This window comes from Cryptomeria japonica, unplaced genomic scaffold (genome assembly GCF_030272615.1).
Source record: "Cryptomeria japonica unplaced genomic scaffold, Sugi_1.0 HiC_scaffold_50, whole genome shotgun sequence".
NCBI lineage: Eukaryota > Viridiplantae > Streptophyta > Pinopsida > Cupressales > Cupressaceae > Cryptomeria > Cryptomeria japonica.
This window is the reverse complement of record NW_026728872.1, coordinates 227,501-242,500: the sequence shown is the minus strand read 5'-3', so window position 1 is coordinate 242,500 and position 15,000 is coordinate 227,501. Positions and strand designations below refer to the sequence as shown.

At 60.0% G+C, this 15,000-nt stretch overlaps 1 non-coding gene across 1 annotated transcript; it reads right to left on the bottom strand.

Annotated features, from left to right (window-relative positions):
• Window positions 1-4,097: 4,097 nt before the first annotated feature.
• Window positions 4,098-4,216, bottom strand: LOC131862623 (5S ribosomal RNA). Its single transcript, XR_009361562.1, has one exon. It is a non-coding gene; the product is annotated as a 5S ribosomal RNA (ribosomal RNA).
• Between the last annotated feature and the right edge of the window lie 10,784 nt (window positions 4,217-15,000).

Here is a 15,000-nt window from a genome sequence, read left to right as displayed (position 1 = left end):
TGTGCACCTCGGGTGCGCACCTCGCGTGCACCTTCGCTGCGGTGGGCACCTTGGCTGGGTTGCGCGCCTTGGTGGGCACCATGCAGTGCACGAAGTCGGAGCCCGGATTGCCCCGGGCGCGCACCTCCGCCAGGGTGGGCACCTTGGTGCGCACAACTTGCCTGGGCTGCGCACCAGGAAGGGCTCAAGATGGCACCCGCGTTCCGTTTTTTTCACTATCTTTCAGAACGGAAATTTTAAAATCTCGTTTTTTTTTGCCTTTTCTGGAAATTAGTGAAGGCAGCGCATCAAAGGTGCGCAACGCTGGTGCGAACCTGGGAGCGCTCCGATGTGTGCTCCAAGGTGCGGCGTGCACGAAGTCGGACCCCGGTTTGCCCCGGGTGCGCACCTCGCGTGCACCTTGGTGCGCACACCTTGGCTGGGTTGCGCGCCCTGGTGGGCACCATGGTGCGCACCAAGGAGCGCTCCGAAGTGTGCTCCAAGGTGCGGCGTGCACGAAGTCGGAGCCCGGTTTGCCCCGGGTGCGCACCTCGCGTGCACCTTCGCCGCGGTGGGCACCATGGCGTGCACGAAGTCGGAGCCCGGTTTGCCCCGGGTGCGCACCTCGCGTGCACCTTCGCCGGGGTGGGCACCTTGGTGTGCAGACCTTGGCTGGGTTGCGCGCCCTGGTGGGCACCATGGTGCGCACCAAGGAGCGCTCCGAAGTGTGCTCCAAGGTGCGGCCTGCACGAAGTCGGAGCCCGGTTTGCCCCGGGTGTGCACCTCGGGTGGGCACCTTGGTGCGCATGCCTTGCCTGGGCTGCGCACCAGGGCGGGCTCAAGATGGCACCCGCGTTCCTTTTTTTTCACTATCTTTCAAAACGGAAATTTTAAAATCTCATTTTTTTTTGCCTTTTTCTGGAAATTAGTGAAGGCAGCGCATCAAAGGTGCGCACCTCGCTGCCCACCACGGTGCGCAACGCCGGTGGGCACCCGGGAGTGCTTCGAAGTGTGCTCCAAGGTGCTGCGTGCACGTTGTCGGAGCCCGGTTTGCCCCGGGTGCGCACCTCGCGTGCACCTTCGTCGGGGTGGGCACCTTGGCTGGGTTTGCCCCGGCTGCGCTCCGAAGCGGGGTTATTGGAGCGCCGCCTCTTTTTTTGTCGGAGCGTTTGGTGGGGTTTCTCGCATTGGCTCTTCCGAGGCCCGGTTGCCACCCTGGCGCGCACGAAGTCGGAAGTAGGGTTAATTGCCCGGGTGCGCACCTTTGCCAGGGTGGGCACCTTACCTGGGCTGCGCACCAGGGCGGGCTCAAGATGGCACGCGCGTTCCGTTTTTTTCACTATCTTTCAAAACGGAAATTTTAAAATCTCCTTTTTTTTTTGCCTTTTCTGGAAATTAGTGAAGGCAGCGCATCAAAGGTGCGCACCTCGCTGCCCACCTTGGTGTGCTCTGAGGTGCGCACCCGGGAGCGCTACGAAGTGTGCTCCAAGGTGCGGCGTGCACGTTGTCGGAGCCCGGTTTGCCCCGGGTGCGCACCTCGCCTGCACCTTGGCCGGGGTGGGCACCTTGGCTGGGTTTGCCCAGGGTGCGCTCCGAAGCGGGGTTACTGGAGCGCCCCCTCTTTTTTTGTCAGAGCGTTTGGTGGGGTTTCTCGCATTGGCTCTTCCCAGGCCCGGTTGTTGGGTGCGCTCCCACCCTGGCGCGCGCGAAGTTGGAAGTTGGGTTAATTGCCCGGGCGCGCACCTTCGCCAGGGTGGGCACCTTGGTGCGCACACCTTGGCTGGGCTGCGCACCAGGGCGGGCTCAAGATGGCACCAGCATTCCCTTTTTCTCACTATCTTTCAAAACGGAAATTTTAAAATCTCGTTTTTTTTTTGCCTTTTATGGAAATTAGTGAAGGCATCGCATCAAAGGTGCGCACCTCGCTGCCCACCTTGGTGTGCTCCGAGGTGCCCACCACGGTGCGCAACGCCGGTGCGAACCCGGGAGCGCCCCGATGTGTGCTCCAAGGTGCGGCGTGCACGAAGTCGGACCCCGGTTTGCCCCGGGTGCGCACCTCGCGTGCACCTTGGTGCGCACACCTTGGCTGGGTTGCGCGGCCTGGTGGGCACCATGGTGCGCACCAAGGAGCGCTCCGAAGTGTGCTCCAAGGTGCGGCGTGCACGAAGTCGGAGCCCGGTTTGCCCCGGGTACGCACCTCGCGTGCACCTTCGCCGGGGTGGGCACCTCGGCTGGGTTGCGCGCCCTGGTGCGCACCAAGGAGCGCTCCGAAGTGTGCTCCAAGGTGCGGCGTGCACGAAGTCGGAGCCCGGTTTGCCCCGGGTGCGCACCTTCGCCGCGGTGCGCACCATGGCGTGCACGAAGTCGGAGCCCGGTTTGCCCCGGGTGCGCACCTCGCGTGCACCTTCGGCGGGGTTGCGCGCCCTGGTGGGCACCATGGTGCGCACCAAGGAGCGCTCCGAAGTGTGCTCCAAGGTGCGGCGTGCACGAAGTCGGAGCCCGGTTTGCCCCGGGTGCGCACCTCGCGTGCACCTTCGGCGGGGTTGCGCGCCCTGGTGGGCACCATGGTGCGCACCAAGGAGCGCTCCGAAGTGTGCTCCAAGGTGCGGCGTGCACGAAGTCGGAGCCCGGTTTGCCCCGGGTGCGCACCTCGCGTGCACCTTCGCCGCGGTGGGCACCATGGCGTGCACGAAGTCGGAGCCCGGTTTGCCCCGGGTGCGCACCTCGCGTGCACCTTCGCCGGGGTGGGCACCTCGGCTGGGTTGCGCGCCCTGGTGCGCACCAAGGAGCGCTCCGAAGTGTGCTCCAAGGTGCGGCGTGCACGAAGTCGGAGCCCGGTTTGCCCCGGGTGCGCACCTCGCGTGCACCTTCGCCAGGGTGGGCACCTCGGTGCGCACACCTTCTCAATGTTTTCTTGCCTTTTCTGGAAATTGGTGAAGGCAGCGCATCAAAGGTGCGCACCTCGGTGTGCTCCGAGGTGCGAACCCGAGAGCGCTCCGAGGTGCCCACGAAGTCGAAAGTCGGGTTAATTGCATTGTTTTCCCCGGGTGCGCTCCGAGGTGCGCAACATCGGCGCGCACCAAGGAGGGCTCCGAAGTGTGCTCCAAGGTGCGCACGATGGCGTGCACCTCTGGTGCGCACGATTCGGAGCTCGGTTTGACCGGGGTGCGCACACCTTGGCTGGGTTGCGCACCTTTTGTGCGCTCCAAGGTGCGCACGAAGTCGGAGCTCGGTTTGCCCCGGGTGCGCACCTTCGCCAGGGTGCGCACCTTGATGCGCACGCCTTGGCTGGGCTGCGCACCTTGGTGGGCGCCATGGTGCGCACCTTTCGTGCGCTCCAAGGTGCGCACGAAGTCGGAGCTCGGTTTGCCCCGGGTGCGCACCTTGGTGGGCGCCATGGTGCACTCCGAGGTGCCCAAGATTGGTGCGCACCAAGGAGCGCTCCGAAGTGCGCTCCAAGGTGCGCGCGAAGTCGAAAGTTGGGTTAATTGTCCGGTTTGCCTCGGGTGCGCACCTTGCGTGCACCTTCGCCAGGGTGGGCGCCTTGGTGCGCACACCTTGGCTGGGCTGCGCACACCTTGGCACCCGCGTTTCCTTCATTTTAAATTTTTTTTTTTTACAATCTCTCAAGTGGGAAATTCTATAATCTCAACTTTTTTTGCCTTTTCAGGAAACTTTTGAATGGAGCGCATCATTGGTGCGCTCCGAAGTGTGCTCCAAAGCTCTCTCCAGCTGCGTGCACCTGCCCCGGCCGCGCACCCGGCCCCGCCCAGCTTCGCTCACCTGTCCCGGGCGTCTGGTGCGGAACCTTAGAGTAAGAAACATCACCGTGCACCTTGGCCAACGTGCGCGACTCGACCGAGCGCGCACTGGCCGAGGTGCACACCGATTTCACCTGGGTGCGCGCGCAGCACCTCGGGCGCACCGGGGTGCGCGCACAACGCCCGGGTTGCACCGTGGCCTGTGTGCTCGGGGCGCCTCGGGTGCGCGCTCGGTGTCGCCCCCGCGCGCGCGGTAGTGCGGGCAGCGCACCCCGGCCCGGCCCGGCCCCGACGAGAACGCAAACGGGCAAAAGGTTTATTCAAATAGCATTGCGACGCCCGGCGAAAAACTAAAAAAGGGTGCAACACCGGGACTTCCCGGGAGGTCACCCATCCCAGTACTACTCCGGCCCAAGCGCGCTTAACTGCGGAGTTCTGATGGGATCCGGTGCACTAACGCTGGTATGATCGCACCCGTTATGAGCTTGTCGCAGTGTGTACTTAGCAAACCGCGACCCACGTGCGAATCCACCCCGGCCACCCACCCCCGTCGAGGTGCACACCCTCCCTCGCGAAGTGCGCCCCGTTCGCCAAGTGTGAGCCCTGCCCGGGTGCGCGCACCTTGCTAGGGCGTCGGGTGTGCACCCGGCCCGGCCTACGTGCGTGCACCTGGAGGGGGCGTCGTGTGCGTGCAGTGTCCCGTCTGCAACGCGGTGCCCACACACCACCTCGGGCGCAACGACCTGCGCTCACATGTGGGCCGAGTGCACCTTGGTGCATGTTCGGGGCGCCTCGGGTGCACGCTCGATCTTGCCCTGGTGCACCAAGGCGCTCGGTTTGCCCCGGGTGCGCACTTGGTGCAAGGTGGGCACCCAAAATAGGGATCAAGCACCAAAACACAAGTTTCGGGATGCAAAATGGGACCCAAGGACCACAAATGCGTTCCAAGACCCATGATGGGTCCACGAGAACAAAAATGTGTTCCGAGACTTAATAAACAAATATTGGGTTTTAGGAGAAGAAACATGCTCTGATGCCCAAAACGAGAATCGACCCCGAAAAGGCCACAGGCCAAAAGTGGGATGCGAGACAAAAAAAAATGGGACCCGAGGACCAAAATTGGGTTCCCAGGTCGAAGACAGGGCAACCGGACAAGAAACGACCTCTAAGGCTCGAAATGAGTCCCGACGACTAAAACTTGACAAGAAGCACCCATCAGGCACCCAACTCGACACCCATGGGATGCCGACCCACCCGGGCTTCCACCTAGCACACCTTGGCACCCACCCACCCTCGCACCCAACCTCGCACCCAACTTAGCACCTTTGAACCCACATTGGCACTCACCCTGACCCTGGCACCTTGGAACCCACATTGGCACTCACCTTGACCCTGGCACCCACCTTTGCACTCACCTTGGGACCCACCCTGGCTCCCACCTCGGCACCCACCCAGACACCCACCTTGGTTCCTTGGCACCCACCTTGGATCCTTGGCACCCACCCCGACACCCACCTTGGCACGCAACTTGGCTACTTGCCACCCACCTTGGCTCCTTGACGCCCACCCCGACAACCACCCCGTGACCTACCCTGGCTAGGGTTGGTGCACACCCACCCTGGTGCCCACCTTGGCACCCACCCTATGACCCACCTTGGCACGCACCTTAGTACCCACCCCGTTACCCACCCTAGGACCCACCCCGTGACCCACCTTGGCCAGGGTGGGTGCACCCACCCTGGTGCCCACCTTGGCACCCACCCATCCTAGCACCCAGCCTGTGACCGGGCTTGGAACCCAACCTTGCACCCGCACCCGTCTTGGCCAGTGTGGGTGCGCACCCATCCTGGCACCCACGTTGTGACACACCCTTTAACCCACGCACCCTAGCACCCACGTTGGCACCCACCTTGGAACCCAACCTAGCAACTTGGCACCCACCCCGTGACCCACCTTGGCATCCACCATAGCAGTCGCCGACTTGGCACCCACCTCGGCACCCACCTTGACACTTGTGGACCCACCTTGCCACTCACCCTAGCATCGACCCATCCTAGCACCCACCCTGGCACCTTTGCACCCTAGCACTCACCCATCCTAGCACCTAACCTGTGACCCACCTTGACACTCACCCTCGCACCCACCTTGGAACCCAACCTAGCACCCACCCACCCTGACACCAACCCTAGCACCTACCCACCCTTGCACCCACCCTGTGACCCATCTTGGCACCCACCCATCCTACCACTCAACCTATCACCCACCTTCTCACCCACCTTGGCATCCACCTTAGCACCCACCCACACTGGCACCTTGGCACCCACCTCGGGCAAGGTGGGTGCACACCCACCCTGGCACCCAATTTAGAACCCACCGAGCATGTTACCCACCTTGGCACCCACATTGCAGCCCACCCTAGTACCCACCCTATGACCCACATTGGCATCCACACCCTAGCACCCAGGCACCTCGACACCCGCCTTGACACCCACCCTAGCACTGAACCTGTGACCCACCTTGGAACTCACCCTAGAACCCACCCACCCTGTGAACCACCTTGGCATCCACCTTAGCACCCACCCACCTTGGCACCCACTCTAGCACTCACCCATCCTAACACCCAACTTGTTACCCACCTTGGCACCCGCCCTCGCGTCCACCTTGAAACCCACCCTAGCACCCACCCACGCAGGAGCCCACCTTGGCACCCAACCTAACACCCACGCATCCTGGCACCCAACTTGTGACCCACCTTGGAACCCACCCTAGTACCCACCTTTGAACCCACTATATCACCAACCCACCTTGGCACCCACCCTATGACCCTCTTTGGAATCCACCCTAGCACGCACCCACCCTGGCACCCACCATGGAGCGCACCCTAGCACCCACCCACCTCGGCACGCACCTCAACACCCACCTTGGTGTGCGCACTGCGCCAACCTCTCAAAGACCCTATGTGGTGCGCTCCAAAGTGTACACCTTTGGTGCGCTCCAAGGTGCGCACCTTTGGTGCACACCGAGGTGCACACCAAAGTGTGCACCGAGGTGAGCACCAAAGTGCACTCCAGGGTGCACACCAAGGCGTGCACCTTTGGTGCGGTCAATGCAAACGAATTCGGAAGTTGGGGTCGATGTCCTAATCGCTGCTGCAGACTACACGTATGAGAATCGGACAAATAGCTTTATATAGGGGAGGTGTTGCGTTTGATGGGTCGACTCCCCTGGTTGTGTGCACTGCACCAACTTCAAAGACCCTGTCTTGTTTAAGAAGTCAAAAGTTGGGGTGGATGTCCTAATCATTGCTGCAGTCTACGCATGTATGAGAATCAGACAAATAGCTTATATAGGGGAGGTGTTGCATTCGGTGGGTTGACTCCCCTGGTTGTGCGCACTGCGCCAACCTCAAAGACCCCGCATAGCAGAAGAAGTCGGAAGTCGGATTTTGGTGAGCACCAAGGCGTGCACCTTTGGTGCGGTCAACGCAGACGAATTCAGAAGTTGGGGTGGATGTCCTAATCGTTGTTGCAGGCTACACATGTATGAGAATCAGACAAATAGCTTATATAGGGGAGGTGTTGGGTTTGATGGGTCAACTCCCTTGGTTGTGCGCATTACGCCAACCTCAAAGACCTTGTTTTCGTTAAGAAGTCAAAAGTTGGGGTCAATGTCCTAATGGCTCCTGCAGGCTACACATGTATGAGAATCGGACAAATAGCTTATATAGGGGAGGTGTTGGGTTTGATGGGTCGACTCCCCTGGTTGTGCGCATTACGTCAACCTCAAAGACCTTGTTTTCGTTAAGAAGTCAAAAGTTGGGGTCGATGTCCTAATTGCTCCTGTAGACTACACATGTATGAGAATCAGACAAATAGCTTATATAGGGGAGGTGTTGGGTTTGATGGGTTGACTCCCCTAGTTGTTCGCATTACACCAACCTCAAAGACCTTGTTTTCGTTTAGAAGCCGAAAGTTGGGGTCGATGTCCTAATTGCTCCTGCAGGCTACGCATGTATGAGAATCAGACAAATAGCTTATATAGGGGAGGTGTTGGGTTTGATGGGTCGACTCCCCTGGTTGTGCGCATTGCGCCAACCTCAAAGACCCTGCATTGCGGATGAAGTCGAAAGTCAGAGTTTGGTGTGCTACAAGGTGTGGTCGAAGGTGCTCACCTAGGTGTGCACCTTTGGAGCACAGGAAAAGTGCCCTCCAAAAGTGCGCACCTTTGGAGTGCACAAAAGTGCCCTCCAAAAGTGCGCACCTTTGGAGCGCAGAAAAGTGCCCTCCAAAAAGTGCCCTCCAAAAGTGCGCACCTTTGGAGCGCAGAAAAGTGCCCTCCAAAAAGTGCCCTCCAAAAGTGCGCACCTTTGGAGCGCAGAAAAGTGCCCTCCAAAAAGTGCCCTCCAAAAGTGCGCACCTTTGGAGCGCAGAAAAGTGCCCTCCAAAAGTGCGCACCTTTGGAGCGCAGAAAAGTGCCCTCCAAAAAGTGCCCTCCAAAAGTGCGCACCTTTGGAGCGCAGAAAAGTGCCCTCCAAAAAGTGCCCTCCAAAAGTGCGCACCTTTGGAGCGCAGAAAAGTGCCCTCCAAAAAGTGCCCTCCAAAAGTGCGCACCTTTGGAGCGCAGAAAAGTGCCCTCCAAAAAGTGCCCTCCAAAAGTGCGCACCTTTGGAGCGCAGAAAAGTGCCCTCCAAAAGTGCGCACCTTTGGAGCGCACAAAAGTGCCCTCCAAAAGTGCGCACTTTTGGTGCGCACCAAGGCGCTGGTTCGGTCGTTGCAGGCGAGTTCGGAAGTTGGGGTCGATGTCCTGAGCGGAGGTGCAAACTACACAGGTGTCGGAATCGGACAAATAGCTTATATAGGGGAGGTGTATGCTTCGATGGGTCGACTCCCCAGGTTGAGCGCACCGCGCCAACCTCAAAGACCCTACGGTATGGATGAAGTCGGAAGTTGGGTCCGATGACCAATTCGATTAGTAGGTATGCTCATGAGGTCGGAATTTGGGTCCGATGACCTGCCATGTGCAGGAAGGCGAATGTTGACACTGTGCGTTGCAAGGTGCACACCAAGGCGCTGGTGCGGTCTTTTTAGTCGAGTTCGGAAGTTGGGGTCGATGTCCTGATCGGAGGTGCAAGCTACACAGGTGTGGGAATCGGACAAATAGCTTATATAGGGGAGGTGTATGCTTCGTTGGGTCGACTCCCCGGGTTGAGCGCACCGCGCCAACCTCAAAGACCCTACGGTATGGATGAAGTCGGAAGTTGGGTCCGATGACCGATTCGATATGTAGGCATACTCGCGAGGTCGGAATTTGGGTCCGATGACCTGCCACGTGCAGGAAGGCGAATGTTGGCACTGTGCGTTGCAAGGTGCGCACCAAGGCGCTGGTTCGGTCGTTGGAGGCGAGTTCGGAAGTTGGGGTCGATGTCTTGATCGGAGGTGCAAACTACACAGGTGTGGGAATCGGACAAATAGCTTATATAGGGGAGGTGTATGCTTCGTTGGGTCGACTCCCCGGGTTGAGCGCACCGCGCCAACCTCAAAGACCCTACGGTATGGATGAAGTCGGAAGTTGGGTCCGATGACCGATTCGATATGTAGGCATACTCGCGAGGTCGGAATTTGGGTCCGATGACCTGCCATGTGCAGGAAGGCGAATGTTGGGACTGTGCGTCGCAAGGTGCGCACCAAGGCGCTGGTGCCGTCGTTGCAGTCGAGTTCGGAAGTTGGGGTCGATGTCCTGGTCAGAGGTGCAAACTACACAGGTGTGGGAATCGGACAAATAGCTTATATAGGGGAGGTGTATGCTTCGATGGGTCGACTCCCTGGGTTGAGCGCACCGCGCCAACCTCAAAGACCCTACAGTATGGATGAAGTCGGAAGTTGGGTCCGATGACCGATTCGATACGTAGGCATATTGGCGAGGTCTGAATTTGTGTCCGATGACCTGCCATGCGCAGGAAGGCGGAATTTGGGTCCGATGACCGAGTTGATGGCGTGCCATGCGCAGAAAGGGGGAATTTGGGTCCGATGACCGAGTTGATGTTGATGGCCCGCCATGCACAGGAAGGCGGAATTTGGGTCCGATGACCGATTTGAAGGCGTGCCATACGCAAAAAGGCGGAGTTTGGGTCCGATGACCGAGTTGATATTGATGGCCCGCCATGCGCAGGAAGGCGGAATTTGGGTCCGATGACCTGACATACGCATGGAGTCCGACTCGGGGGCCGATGTTCGATTCGATGACTTGCATTGTGGGTAAAGTCGGAAGTTGTGGTCTTTGACCCGATTCGATGACCAGACTTCGGCTGCTTGAGAATCGGACAAATAACTTATATAGGGGAGGTAGTGTTCTCGAGCATCCTCCCCCCGTGCCCGTTTATGTCGATTGATGCTGGTGCTCGACTGGTTGGAGCGCTCGGATGCAAAAATCTTGCACCAGGATTTATCGATTGTGATGGACACGGCAAGTCTCCTGATTGCTATGCAGGAGCTCATCGTGAATCTCTATGCGGCCTTGGTATGGACTCGACCTGCGGAATGGTTCGGCAATGGTAGTCGCTCCAACACGTCCTTGCAATGGCCACAGAGGTGATTCGACTAGAGCTCCAGTCTAGCTTTTGGGTTGCTTGGCGGACTGGTATAGCCGCGATCGAGTTCCGGCCATGAACGTTTTAGATAGCTCTTGGGCTTTCTGGGACGGAAGTCGGAAGTTTGGGCTGTTGTCCGATTTGATGACCATTCTTCGGATGTGTGAGAATCGGACAAATAACTTATATAGGGGACTGTGTTGTCTCACGCAGCCCCCTCCGTGCCCCTCTATCTCGACCGATGTTGGTGCTTGAAAGGGTTGGGATCGCTCGGATTTATAAACGTGCACCACCATTTGTCGAGTGTGAGGGACGCGGCAGGTCTCCTAAATGCTATGCGGGCGCTCTCTGAGAATCTCTATCCGGCCTCGACACAGACTAGTCTTGCTGAATGGTTTGGCACTGGTAGTCGATCCAACACGTCGTTGTTGTGGCCGCCTAGGCGATTCGATTCGAGCCCCCGTCTAGCTTTTGGGTTGCTTGGCGGATTTTGCCCTATCCGCAAGTGAGCTCGGTCCCTAAACGTTCGAGAAACCCGATTGCTATGCGCCGACTCTCTTTCTTGCGAGCCTCCATCTAGCTTTTGGGTCTCTACGGAACGGAAGTCGGAATCTGGGACCGTTGTTTGATTCGACGAGGCAGACTACGGTTGTGCGAGAATCGGACAAATAACTTATATAGGGGAGGTGTTGACTGGAGCATTCTCCCCCGTGCCCCTCTAACTCGACCAATGCTGGCGCTCGAACGGTGGTAGCGCTCGGATTTTCATTGAGCGCCAGCATTGGTCGATTTAGAGGGGCATGCGAGATTCCCGAATGCTATGCGAGGGCTCTAACGGAAATGTCTATTGGTTTCGGTATGGATGCAATTGCGAGTGGTTCGGCAAAGGTAGTCGTTCCGATGCGTCCATGTCGTGGCCAAATCGATAATTCGATTTGAGCCCTCGTATAGCATTTGGGTCTCTCGATGTGATTCCGCATTCCAGTCCCTTTGGGCACTGCTTGAGCCGCATCCCAGGGGGTTCCCTTCCCAATAATCTGCCTCGCAACCCGATTGCTATGCGGTGAGGCTCCTCGGCCGCCTCGGAACTATCTGTGTATCAGACGCATCGCGGGATAAGGGGTTGGCAACGGTAGTCGCCCCAAGCGCGTCCGATGCTTGGACCATTCCGAGGCGGCCCTGAAGCCTCTTCCGTCTAGCCGTTGGGTCCTTCTCGCCGCATCCCTCGCCTCGCACCCCGATTGCTATGCGGTGAGGCTCCTCGGCCGCCTCGGAACTATCTGTGTATCGGACGCGTCGCGGGATAAGGGGTTGTCACTGGTAGTCGCCCCAAGCGCGTCCGATGCTTGGACCATTCCGAGGCGGCCCTGAAGCCTCTTCCGTCTAGCCGTTGGGTCCTTCTCGCCGCATCCCTCGCCTCGCACCCCGATTGCTATGCGGTGAGGCTCCTCGGCCGCCTCGGAACTATCTGTGTATCGGACGCGTCGCGGGATAAGGGGTTGTCATTGGTAGTCGCCCCAAGCGCGTCCGATGCTTGGACCATTCCGAGGCGGCCCTGAAGCCTCTTCCGTCTAGCCGTTGGGTCCTTCTCGCCGCATCCCTCGCCTCGCACCCCGATTGCTATGCGGTGAGGCTCCTCGGCCGCCTTGGAACTATCTGTGTATCGGACGCGTCGCGGGATAAGGGGTTGTCACTGGTAGTCGCCCCAAGCGCGTCCGATGCTTAGACCATTCCGAGGCGGACCCGAAGCCTCTTCCGTCTAGCCGTTGGGTCCTTCTCGCCGCATCCTTCGCCTCGCACCCCGATTGCTATGCGGTGAGGCTCCTCGGCCGCCTCGGAACTATCTGTGTATCGGACGCGTCGCGGGATAAGGGGTTGTCACTGGTAGTCGCCCCAAGCGCGTCCGATGCTTGGACCATTCCGAGGCGGACCCGAAGCCTCTTCCGTCTAGCCGTTGGGTCCTTCTCGCCGCATCCCTCGCCTCGCACCCCGATTGCTATGCGGTGAGGCTCCTCGGCCGCCTTGGAACTATCTGTGTATCGGACGCGTCGCGGGATAAGGGGTTGTCACTGGTAGTCGCCCCAAGCGCGTCCGATGCTTGGACCATTCCGAGGCGGACCCGAAGCCTCTTCCGTCTAGCCGTTGGGTCCTTCTCGCCGCATCCCTCGCCTCGCACCCCGATTGCTATGCGGTGAGGCTCCTCGGCCGCCTTGGAACTATCTGTGTATCGGACGCGTCGCGGGATAAGGGGTTGTCACTGGTAGTCGCCCCAAGCGCGTCCGATGCTTGGACCATTCCGAGGCGGACCCGAAGCCTCTTCCGTCTAGCCGTTGGGTCCTTCTCGCCGCATCCCTCGCCTCGCACCCCGATTGCTATGCGGTGAGGCTCCTCGGCCGCCTTGGAACTATCTGTGTATCGGACGCGTCGCGGGATAAGGGGTTGTCACTGGTAGTCGCCCCAAGCGCGTCCGATGCTTGGACCATTCCGAGGCGGCCCCGAAGCCTCTTCCGTGTAGCCGTTGGGTCCTTCTCGCCGCATCCCTCGCCTCGCACCCCGATTGCTATGCGGTGAGGCTCCTCGGCCGCCTTGGAACTATCTGTGTATCGGACGCGTCGCGGGATAAGGGGTTGTCACTGGTAGTCGCCCCAAGCGCGTCCGATGCTTGGACCATTCCGAGGCGGCCCCGAAGCCTCTTCCGTGTAGCCGTTGGGTCCTTCTCGCCGCATCCCTCGCCTCGCACCCCGATTGCTATGCGGTGAGGCTCCTCGGCCGCCTTGGAACTATCTGTGTATCGGACGCGTCGCGGGATAAGGGGTTGTCACTGGTAGTCGCCCCAAGCGCGTCCGATGCTTGGACCATTCCGAGGCGGACCTGAAGCCTCTTCCCTCTAGCCGTTGGGGCTTTCTCGCCGCATCCCTCGCCTCGCACCCTGATTGCTATGCTGTGAGGCTCCTCGGCCGCCTTGGAACTATCTGTGTATCGGACGCATCGCGGGATAAGGGGTTGGCAGTGGTAGTCGCCCCAAGCGCATCCGATGCTTGGACCATTCCGAGGCGGCCCTGCAGCCTCTTCCGTCTAGCCGTTGGGGCCATCTCGCCGCATCCCCCACCTCGCACCACGATTGCTATGCGGTGAGGCTCCTTGGCCGCCTCGGAACTATCTGTGTATCGGACGCATCGCGGGATAAGGGGTTGTCACTGGTAGTCGCCCCAAGCGCGTCCGATGCTTGGACTATTCCGAGGCGGCCCTGCAGCCTCTTCCGTCTAGCCGTTGGGGCCATCTCGCTGCATCCCCCACCTCCTCGGCCGCCTCGGAACTATCTGTGTATCGGACGCATCGCGGGATAAGGGGTTGGCAGTGGTAGTCGCCCCAAGCGCGTCCGATGCTTGGACTATTCCGAGGCAGCCCTGCAGCCTCTTCCGTCTAGCCTTTGGGGCCATCTCGCCGCATCCCTCGCCTCGCACCCCGATTGCTATGCGGTGAGGCTCCTCGGCCGCCTGGGAACTATCTTCGTATCGGACGCATCGCGGGATAAGGGGTTGTCACTGGTAGTCGCCCCAAGCGCGTCCGATGCTTGGACTATTCCGAGGCGGCCCTGTGGCCTCTTCCATCTAGCCGTTGGGGCCATCTCGCCGCATCCCCCACCTCGCACCCCGATTGCTATGCGGTGAGGCTCTTCGGCCGCCTTGGAACTATCTTCGTATCGGACGCATTGCGGGATAAGGGGTTGTCACTGGTAGTGGCCCCAAGCGCGTCCGATGCTTGGACTATTCCGAGGCGGCCCTGCAGCCTCTTCCGTCTAGCCGTTGGGGCCATCTCGCCGCATCCCCCACCTCGCACCCCGATTGCTATGCGGTGAGGCTCCTCGGCCGCCTTGGAACTATCTTCGTATCGGACGCATCGCGGGATAAGGGGTTGTCACTGGTAGTCGCCCCAAGCGCGTCCGATGCTTGGACTATTCCGACGCGGCCCTGTGGCCTCTTCCGTCTAGCCGTTGGGGCCATCTCGCCGCATCCCCCACCTCGCACCCCGATTGCTATGCGGTGAGGCTCCTCGGCCGCCTTGGAACCATCTTCGTATCGGACGCATCGCGGGATAGGGGGCTGTCACTGGTAGTCGCCCCAAGCGTGTCCGATGCTTGGACCATTCCTAGGCGGCCCTGAAGCCTCTTCCGTCTAGCCGTTGGGGCCTTCCCGCCCCATCCCTCGCCTCGCACCCCCGATTGCTATGCGGTGAGGCTCCTCGGCCGCCTTGGAACCATCTGTGTATCGGACGCATCGCGGGATAAGGGGTTGGCACTGGCAGTCGCCCCAAGCGCGTCCGATGCTTGGACCATTCCGAGGTGGCCCTGAAGCCTCTTCCGTCTAGCCGTTGGGGCCTTCCCGCCCCATCCCTCGCCTCGCACCCCGATTGATATGCGGTGAGGCTCCTCGGCCGCCTTGGAACTATCTGTGTATCGGACGCATCGCGGGATAAGGGGTTGGCACTGGTAGTCGTCCCAATCGCATCCGATGCTTGGACCATTCCGAGGCGGCCCTGCAGCCTCTTCCGTTTAGCCGTCGGGGCCTTCCCGCCGCATCCCTCGCCTCGCATCCCGATTCCTATGCGGTGAGTCTTCTCGGCCGCCGCGGAACTATACCTGTTATTGCTACTGCATCCTTCGGCTGGTAACCT